General features: G+C 50.0%; 1 long non-coding RNA gene across 1 annotated transcript in view; it reads left to right on the top strand.

Annotated features, from left to right (window-relative positions):
* The first annotated feature begins 666 nt into the window (after nt 1–666).
* The window catches only part of LOC138261860 (uncharacterized), a 34,203-nt gene continuing 24,459 nt past the window's right edge, over nt 667–10,410 (top strand). The window contains exon 1 of the long non-coding RNA XR_011199159.1: nt 667–817. This is a non-coding gene — a long non-coding RNA (uncharacterized lncRNA). The remainder of the gene's footprint in view (nt 818–10,410) is intronic.

The raw sequence follows: 10,410 nt of genomic DNA, 5'->3' as shown, positions 1-10,410 counted from the left end.
AACAGAGTACAACAGAGGTGTGCCTGTCACCGTTGCTATTGTTCAACACGCATTCAACATCCCAGTTTCCTGTACTGTCTCATGAAGATCCTGAGCCTCAACCGCAGTTGCAAGTTCCAATGTACACAGTTATGCAGCTTCTAACCAGGTACCAAAGAAGCCAGCTGATGATGTGTAAGAAGCAGTGAATCTTCCTCTTCCAGGCTCACACGACGTCTCCAGCAAAATGCTCCTGTATAAGCAGTACCTTGGAGAGCTCCAATAAAGCTGCAGGCTGGGAACACCTTCGCACAAGGATACTCCTCCACGAAGCACCACGCAGGCAAGAAGCAGATTTACATCAAGAATCTGTCCCTTAAATGCTCCAGCAAGGCAGCAGCTTTAAAATCAGGAGGATGCCCATTTAAGGCTCCAGCACAAAAGTTCCAGGAGCCTGCCCTTTCAAGGCTCCAGCAAGGCAGCAGCTTTAAAATCAGGAGCCTGCCCTTTCAAGGCTCCAGCACTAAAGTTCCAGGAGCTGCTCCTTTTAGGCTCCAGCAAGGCAGCACTACCAAAGCCAGGAGCCTGCCCCTTTAAGAAGTTCCAGGAGCCTTCCCCTTTATGGCTCCAGCAAGGCAGCACTACCCAAGCCAGGAGCCTGCCCCTTTAAGGCTCCAGAAATGAATGTCTGCACTCTTCCGACTCCGCCCACCGGCTCCGCAGACAGAAATAAGTCAGAGATGGGCCACTGGGAAGACACACTGAAAGCGTGAGTCCTCTTCCACTCATCGCCAAATTGTGTTGCGTCTTCCAATGAACAAGGACGCGCACACAGTAGGTTGGTTTTCTTCTTTATTTGGCGTTAAGTTCAAGTTATCACGTAGTGTGTCCCCCAGCGACCGGCAGATATGGAGAACGGCTCCAACTGCCGTCGAACCCCACCCGGCACACCCACCACACATTCCTTTCGGAGGCTCGTGAAGCTGCGAGGGCAGCTGCGGCACAAGACTCCGCATAGGATATAACAGCTATATAGCAAATTTTATTGTCCTGCAGCGCGGGTTGGCAGCATTCTGTTTTCTTCACTGCCAGTCGGGGGACTACTTGGACCAGATTTCATAGGGCCCCAGGAGGCATCACATGCAGCTCCTTGAGGGCTATATACTGCGTTTTACTGTACTGCCACATGGGTTGCCAGTGTTCTGTTTTCTTCACTGCCAGCCGGGGACTATGTGGACGAGACTGCACAGGGCCCCAGAAGGCGGCTCCTTTAATCTGCATCACCGGTATCACCTTTAGCTCCTTGAGCACTATATAGCGCATTTTACTATCCTGCCATGTGGGACGCACCCAGGCAAAGCCCAGACAAGGGCAAGTCCATCCATGCCAGTCTCAGCCCAGAGGAAGGTGGGCTGGGCCACCCCTTTAACGTGCGCTCCACCACAAGGTACTGTTGTTAGTTATTCTGCCTTCCTTTTGTGTCTGATTGACATGTTTCTAAGCTGGTGGGCCTAACAGCAGCCTTCTGATCTGCTGTCTGCAAGTTCAATACTGACTTTGTGTTAAAAACAAGCGGTGTTTCACCTCACCGCGTTCATCTTTTGACTAAGGGGAAAAGGAGGCTATGGAGGGAGGGTCAGAAGTAGTGAATAAGAAAAGCTCTAAGAAAACTTGCAAAAGTGCGGGGGATAATTCTTTCTTAAACAGGATTGACAGTTTATTGTCAGAGAGTGAGCAGATTCTACATTCAGATCTGATTTTTTTTGTTATTATTGTCTTTTCATTTATTTTCTCATCGACATTATTAATTGGCTTACATAATATAAACAATAGTAGTTTAACTTAGACACTACTTCTCTCTTCCCTGCCCTTCACTCTATGCCCAGCTCACAGATCGGGATATACAGGTTCTTATTTCCATGCTTCCCGTGTCCATCTAGTCTGCATATTTGCTGGTATCCTGAATGGCATCCACAGGACCTGCTGCATATCCATCCTATGATCCCCAATTGCCCCATATTTTCCAAAATTTATTTGCACATCCCCATCCATATAGACCTCATTTTCCAGCACTCTACAATGTTTCATACCCAATTCCCACTCCCTTTGTGTGTGCGGGGGTGCCGGGTCCCCATTTCTGTGCGATACCTCGTTTTGCCACCATACATCCCAGGCTGATTAGGCATTTTTGATAACATGTGTGATCAGTATTTTCCCACACTCCCAGGAGTGCCATCTTTGGTGTCAAGTCCGGTTTTGTGCCCGTGGCAGCTTTCAAAATTCTTCCCACTCCCTCCCAGGAAGGACGGACGCGAGGGCAGGTCCACAGTGTGTGTAAGAAAGTGCTCTCCTCACCGCAGCCTCTGAGGAAGTGTGCGTCTGTTTTTTTGCATATCTTATGGAGTAAGGTGCAGGTGTAATACACTCTATGGAGGACATTCAGTTGAATCAATCGAAAGCTAGTTTAATGGCCACTCCTGCAGGGTGTGCCAGTGCGTTCTGTCAGTCCTCCTCATCCAGTTCCCCAAGGTCCAGTTCCCACTTAGACTGTAAGTCAGAAAGATACTTTTGTGTATGCCCCATGAGGGTGCTGTATGTCAGTGAGGTGAGTTTTCTACTTATTCCCCAGTTAAGTAGCCTGGTTTCCAAAGGGGATTCTTCTTGTGTTTCAGTGTCCAGTGAAATGCATGCTCTAAGTGCGTGACTGAGTGTAGCATATTGAAGCAATTGTGTCTCTGGCATCTTATATGTTAGTTTCAGGTGTGCAAAGGGCACCATTCACTCGCATCCCACACATCAGCCATGCTAGAAAGCCCAACATCATTCCAGCCTGAAAACCCCTTCAGTATTGTAACAGGTTTAAGCCTGGAGCCCTCCCACAGTGGTGATTTTTTGTTATGTAATTCTTTATTAGAATAATAAGGCTGGATACATGTACACAGTTTAAACTGCCACGGTTCAACACATATAAAAATGAACAGAGCACAATTAACCATCTTTTGGCGCATAAACAGTGGTAGCAGGGTACAATAGTAGGGATCGTCTCCTTTGCGGGGTGTCTTCCGTCTGATTTGGGACAGACCACTATTGGACCACTGGGGTGATGAGTCAAGCTGGTTACATGTTGGCCTAGGTGCCATAAGAACCCACGGGAGAACCCACATCCTATCCTGGACACAGGAAGATGTTCGACGGTCAGGGGGCTTTGGGTAGTGAGGGTAGGGCTACCTATCTGATGATCTGGGCTTCTAATTGTAGGGGGCTGGGGATGGGAAGGGAGCGTTCGGTAGGAAGGCATTGGGAGAGATATGCGCGGGGTGCCTCAACTGGAAAGTCAATGCTATAGGCCGCTGCGGTTGATGTCAGGTCCACATGCCTCTACCGTGGGATGAGGTAGGACATTTTGGGTATGAGGGTATGGAAGGCTGCCTGTACTAGAATGTGGTATGGAGAGCTGTGAGAGCGAACGAAGCGCCAGAGTGTGCTTGGGTGTAGTAGGATGGGTTAGAGAAGGGCAAGGTCAAAGAAGGGGGAGCAACAACAACCAGGATTCAGTGTAACGGAATATGACAAGAGGGGGAGAGGGGTGTGGGAGAGGGGGATATAGTGGAGGAAAATGATGAGGATGGAGTATATGGAGGATTTAGCATGAAAGGGGGGAGGCGGGAGGCGGGAGGGAGAGGAAAGGTGGGTAGAGGGAGGGAAGGATGGAGAGGCACCAGGCGTCCAGTTTATTACAAAAGGGCCTGGGGGGTGGGAAGGGAGAGGAGTGTAGGCAAAGGAGGGGGAGGGTTGAAGGATGAGTGGCTGGGGAGGGGGAGAGGAAATAAAAAGGGGGGGCGATGGGAGAGAAAAGGGGGTCTTGAAGGCAGTCGTCTGGGAAGCGGAAGGGGAGAGGGCATTGTCCACCATGGTCATCGTGGGTGGGCGGTGTATCTGTGATAAAGGGCGCCCATGTTGGCTCATACCGGATGGATTTGTCTTGCATCATATATATAACACGTTTGTGTGCAGCGGTTAAGATCATTGCCACCATCCACTCTTCCAGTGTAGGAGGTGTAGGCGATCTCCAATGTCGGAGGATACAAATTTTGGCCGTCGCTAGGGCTGTATGTAGCAGGCGCCACTGCAGCCGTGTTAGCTCGGGGTTTCTTTCACGTCTTGTAAGAGTATGAAGGAGGAGGAGAATGGTGCCCGGAGTGTCATAGAAGCACTAATAGTAGAGGCCACAGCCTCTCAGAAGGTCTGGATCGACGGACATTCACACAAGACATAGAGTAAATCACAGCAAGTTTCCGGGCAACACCAGCAGTCGGCATGGGGAAGGAGGCTCATTCTATGCAGCTTTTCGGGCGTCCGGTACCAGTCATGGATCACTTTAAAGAGATAAAACTTGAAGTGTGCTTCTCTGACTCCTCTGTCCAAAGCCTCCAGGATGTCCATCCAATTCTCTTTCTCAATTTCCGCACGCAGGCGTACCTGGCGTTTAAGACGTAGGTTATCTGAGATGGGCTGAGAATAAAGGTGACTTCAAGAACCCCATACATGCCCGCCATCACACCCCTGTGGCTACCCCACGTCTTAAGGTAAGACAGAATAGGGGAGACCTGCAAGGCCAGGGTCTGGTTCCCATAAAACTTCAGATGCAATTCGTGAGTTGCATATAACAACAACTTTTCTAATTGTTCAATAGCCGCTGAGTTCCAAGGCTCCCAATGAAAAGAAGTCCCTCCTAGCTTTAGGCTGTTATTGCTCCATATAGGGGCCCGCGAGTGGAGGAGAGAGTGGGTTGTTAAAAGATGATGAGCCCTATGCCAAGCCGCATGCATTGCCTTCAGTTTTGGATTTCCAGAACTGTGCCATACAAGACACTCAGTCCATCTCCACCATCCAGCAGTGTACGTTCCATGGTGACCCATTGCAGCGGGTCAGTTACTTTGGGCAATAGATATACTAACTGAGAGATATGGAGGGCCAGGCATAATGTTCTATCTAAGGGAACCCCATGCCTCCATGGGAGTGACATGCCCTTAGCTTGGCTGAGGACAAGCGGGGGCGGGAGGAACCTCACACAACGCCTCTGATTGTGTTGTCGATCTGTCTAAGGGTTGAGAGTGGTACATGTAGAGGCAGCATGCCTAGTACATATGTATAGCACGGTATCGTGACCATTCTCACTGCCTGCACTCTTCCCCACATAGTGAAGCCTAATTGTGACCATTTTTTGAAGTCCTCAACCATGCAAGTGATGAGGGGGTCTAGAATGGCTGCTACCATATAAGTCAGACCTCAGTTGACAAGGATCCCCAGGTACTTAAGTTGTTGCGGCGTCCAACGTAAGGAGAAGCCATGGATTGCCGCTCACGTAGTGTGGTTGGAGAGAGGTTGCGCCTCGCTCTTATCTCAATTTACCCCGTACCCGGATAGGGTTGCAAAGCCATCAATAATCTCCAATAGAGCTGGGAGGGATTGCCCAAGATCCGTCAAAGTGAGCAGTATGTCGTCTACATAGAGGTAGAGTTTGGACACCCCCCCCTCAAAGGGATTCCGGTTAGTTCAGGAGATTGTCTGATTGTAGCTGCCAATAGTTATATAGCCAATAAAAATAAAAGGGGCGAGAGGGGGCATCCTTGTCTCATCCCTCTGCATATTGGGAAAGGGTCAGCCATAAATCCACTGCAGTTGACCTGTACTGTTGGATTTTCATACAGCAGCTGCACTTTTGCAATAAATTGGTCACCCAGGCTGAATTTACGCATGGTCATGAAGAGGTAACCCCATTCGATACGGTCAAACGCTTTTTCAGCATCAAGGGAAAGTGCTAGGGCTTTGTCTGGCATGTGCCTAGCCTCCTATATGGCATGTGAAAGGGTGCGGAGGTGATTTCTAGAGGAGCGGCCCGGGATGAACCCCACCTGGGTATGATGTACTAGGGATGGGATAACCTTGTGCAGCCAGGCCACCAGGAAACTGACTAGTATTTTAATATCTCCATTCAGAAGAGATATAGGGCAGTAGCTACCACAGTGGAGAAGATCACATCCTGGTTTGGGTAGACCGCGATCACTACTCTGCTAGAGAAGGGACCCAACGTCCCTACCTGGTCAGCTTCACAGAAGTCGTTGTACAGGGAGTCTACAGCCTCCCCACCAGCCCATTTGTAAAATTCCACAGGAAAGCCATCCTCCCCCGGTGATTTGTGGTACAGAAGAGCAGCTATGGCCTGTGCGATCTCTGTCTTGCTAATTTTCCCATCCAGTAGGGCTTGACCCTCGGGTGTCAGATGAGGAAGGCGGACACCTTCTGGGAAGGCCTCCACCTGGGTGAGGCTTGCAGTTGTTTCTGGGGTATATAAACAGTGGTAGAATGTTGCACACTCGTTGACAATGTCCATCGTTTGGTTCAGCAGCTCGCTCCTTGAGGACAAGATGGCAGGAATGGCCTCCGCTGTTTCTCTCTGACGAAGCGGGGCTGCTAAGAATCTTCTGGCTTTTTCGCCCTGTTCATAGTGACGACCCTGCAGTCGTTGCAATGCATATTCGGCCCGCGACATGAATATTTCATTAAGGGCCATTTGGGCTCGGTCAAAGCTCTGGTGCATGGCTAAGGAGGGTTGTGTTGTGTATTGGTGGGTGAGGCGCACAACATCACCCTCCAATTCTATCTAACAAGCCGCCCTTTGTTTGTTGGCCTGCGCAGCATCTCACATCAATTGCCCGTGGAGGGTTGCTTTCGCAGCCGCTCATAGCATTCTTTGGGACGAAACTGTACCCTTATGATCATGCATGTAGGTTGAAACATGTGACCACAGTTGTGCTTTACCCCGAGGTGTGCGGTAGCGATACACGGCTAGTCGCCATGGTTTACAGACTGGAGAGACCAACCTTGAGTCGCAGGTCTGAGCCACTATGTTTTGTGTCATCAGGAAGTAGTCCAGTCATGACTGTGTCCTGTGGGCCGGCACTATGAATGTGGATTCTCTCTCCACTGGTTGTGGAAGCCTCTAATGATTCACCAACCCGTGGTCCGCAGATACGTCCATTAGTATGGCGATCATCTGGTGCTAGGAGGGGGGTACTGGTCAATCTATACAGGAGCACTTGTTTCTGCGAGAGGGAGAGTGGGTGGGGGTAGGGGGGAAAAGAGTGATCGAATCGCCTCAACTTTACAACTTTACATGAGCACTGGTCACCTGGAGAGCCCCCATGCAGGTCAGGTGGGGGTTATCGCGGCAGCAGCTGGGTGGGCATGTAGGGCATACTGGGATGCGCGGGGCTGCAAACGATCGTCGACACACATTAGAGGAATTGGACAGTAAACGGTTAACAGTCAAAAGCACGTAGGTAACACTCCATCTACAACAGGTTCAACATTAATACATCATAAAACATTATCAAATGGGGATCATTAACCATGAACCGTGAGTGTTTAACCACAGGAGTTTAGAGTAAATTTCTGTTGCACAATGGCACAGTAAACAGTAACAGGCACATCCCAATGTGCCTTACATATCTCTCCTGCGTACCCAATATGAATAATACATATTGCCACATGGGCGAGAGAGGAGGAGGAAAGGGATAAAAGAAAGAGACATAGAGAGAGGGAGAGAAAGGATAGGAGAAAAGAAAAGGAAGAAGATGAGAAGAGAGGGAGAAGGGAAAAGAGGGGGAGAGGAAGAGAAAAATGGGACAGAGAGAGAGGGGGTGGGAAGGCAGAGTAGATAGAATCAGAACAGTAATGGTGTTGTACAATAGACAATAAACATTATGGAAGTGTGTGTGCATCTATCAGTCTACGTTACCGACCAATTTGCATCTTAGCTTTATCCTAATGTATAAGGCATACAGTGGTATACTCAGCTGTCCAAATGGATTAGAGGATCATACTACTCAAAGCCTTGCTGCCTCTTCCTCGCAGATTGGGATCACTCGCTCGTCCATTATTCTGTTAACTGGAAATATACAGAGGTTTCAGAGGGGAACAGGGCTTGTCGCTATCCTGTTGTTGCATGAGTTGCGCTGCTGCCTGTAGCACTAGGTCTTTGTCCCCATGAGGCCTTGAGAGTCTCTCCAGGTCCCTTCCCCTCTGGTATGAGTCACCCACGCGCCAAGCCTGTCTCCCTGGGGAGTTCGGTAAGGGTGGTGCATCCACGGGACCAGTAGTCTGATCCGCGGATCTGTCTAAAGGGGTCATATCCATAGCTTGGGTTGCCAATCCATGCAAAAATGTTTATAGACGTACATAGAAGTCTTTAGATTTGCCATTCTTAGTGACCCACTTTCTCGCTGGTTGGAACAATCCATATTTCATATCCATTTGGCAAAGCTGAGTTCGAAGTGCTAGGAATGCTTTGCGGCGGTTGCTAGTCTCTTTTGAAAAATACGAGTGATCCGGATCTCGTATCCCTCTGCATCGTATGGGCCATGGGCAAGAGCTGCGAGTATGAGTTGACAGGCTTGCCCATGTCGCAGTAGGCAGGCAATGATCATTTGTGCGAGGCCGGTTTGTGCTGTGGCTGTGGTCCCAGCCGATAGGCTCTCTTGAATTCCAACAGGGGTTCAAAGGTGAGGCCTGTAAGTGTAGGGAGGGTAGACCGAAGGAAGGTTTGGGTATTTGACCCTTCCACTTGTTCCGGGAAACTGAAGAAGTGGACATTGTCCCTAGGACTCCTATCCTCTAGGTCGATGAGCCTCCTCGCAGGGTGATGATCTCATTGTCCCGGTCCGGCACTGTATTAATGTGGTCCTCCATCAGTGATACATGTTGTTCCAAACCTGTTACTCAAGTCTGGAAGCCTGCAGTGTCCAGCAGGATAGATTTGGTCTCTGCTGCCAGCAGACAGATGGTAGAGTCCATTCCCTCCAGTCTGCGACCTACTGCAGTGATTTCATGAAGAACACTGTCCATAGCTGTGTCCTGCGCTGGGCTGATAGAGTTGATAGATGGTTCCGTCGTTGGTGGCCCTTTGGTGGACGTTGCACATGGATGTTGGAAGGCTTCAGAAAAGAGGAGTTGCCGGGCTGGCTTCCTAAGGGTTTACCAGCAGTTTTGCTGTAGGGCATTTCCAAACCTGTTCTCTGGGTTCGGCGTTAGAGCTTCGCTTCCAGGGAGCAATGTGCCTAACTGGTAAATGGACCAGAGCACGACAGGAGAGCGGGGGGGTTAGGAAGCTTCTGAATCTCAACATCTGTGAGATACTGGGTAGTAGTAGCACCTTCTCTATGTGCAACCTGGTGTTGTCCTCTCCTACCACACGGTCCTGCCGGAGTCACCTCCTCGCTGTGAGGCTAGACAGGCGACACAGACCTGGGGAGAGAAGGGGAGGGGCTAGAGGGCTCACCTTCTGGCCCTGTCTAAGTAATTCCCCCTTACACACCATTACATTAGGCTGCCTTCTCCATTGGGCTACAGTAGTCCTGGTGGGTGTTGGTCTGCCTATGTGCCTTCCCAAACTTCAGGAACATTAGGGATGTTGTCGATCCCCTGGGGGGGAAGGTGTAGTTCTGTATGTTCCTTTGTTGTTTGCGTTTTTTTCTTTTTTGTTTCCTGGGTTTTTTTCTTTTATTTTGGGGTGTCCTTTGTTTTCCCTTCTTGGTGGTCCCCTATAACCTGTCTTTCCTCTTGTTTATTTGTGGAGGGGGGGTTCACCCCCTAGAAGGAGACCACTTCCTGCCTTGTGGTCCCCAGGCTGCTGTTCATTGTCCTCCGTTGATACGCGTGTGAAGGTGAATATAGAATCCCTGGTTTATTTATTTAATGGGCCACCTTCAATATTAAAATCTGGGAAGGGAGTGAGGGTGGGACCTATGGTTCGTGGCTGTCACAACCGGCAGGACCCTTTAGTTCGGCCAGTGTGACGTCTTAGGTGGAAGGCCCCTGCCTCAGCAGTGCTTCTTTCCTCTGCTGCTGACCTCACCCCTCACCTACGCGAGGCTGCTGCTTCCTCCTACTCCTCCAGGTATGGCCCTCACCGTCACGAGCAAAGCCGACTTCTGCGGTGGGGGGACACTCCCCTGGGCATACCGTGCGTGTTGCGTCATGATCTGGAGATCGCTTGCCGCATCTGTGATCCTCTGTTGCTCCCTATGCACTTTTGCCCCCGTCCAGGGCCCGCCATCGCACGGAGCTCCAATATCAGGTGGCCATCTTTGTTCATGGCCAGACCATGCCCTCCTCCCCCACAGTGGTGTTTTGGGTGTAAGTCTGCCCTTTCAGCCCATTTCTGAAGTTAGCCTCTGCCACACCGCCACTACTATTTTAGTTGTTGGGCCTGCATTCAGTGGTATTTTTCCACCATAGAGGATGTGCAAATAGCTGTGATCCCTAAAAGTTGCCCTTTCCTGCCTGAATGTCGGGTTGTTCCATTCCGCATGTGCCAATTTGTTTACCACACCAACGTGTGCCGCCTCATAGTATTTTTTAATATGCGGC

This window comes from Pleurodeles waltl, chromosome 10 (genome assembly GCF_031143425.1).
Source record: "Pleurodeles waltl isolate 20211129_DDA chromosome 10, aPleWal1.hap1.20221129, whole genome shotgun sequence".
NCBI lineage: Eukaryota > Metazoa > Chordata > Amphibia > Caudata > Salamandridae > Pleurodeles > Pleurodeles waltl.
Note: the sequence above shows the minus strand (reverse complement) of the source record. Positions and strands in the feature narration are given on the sequence as shown.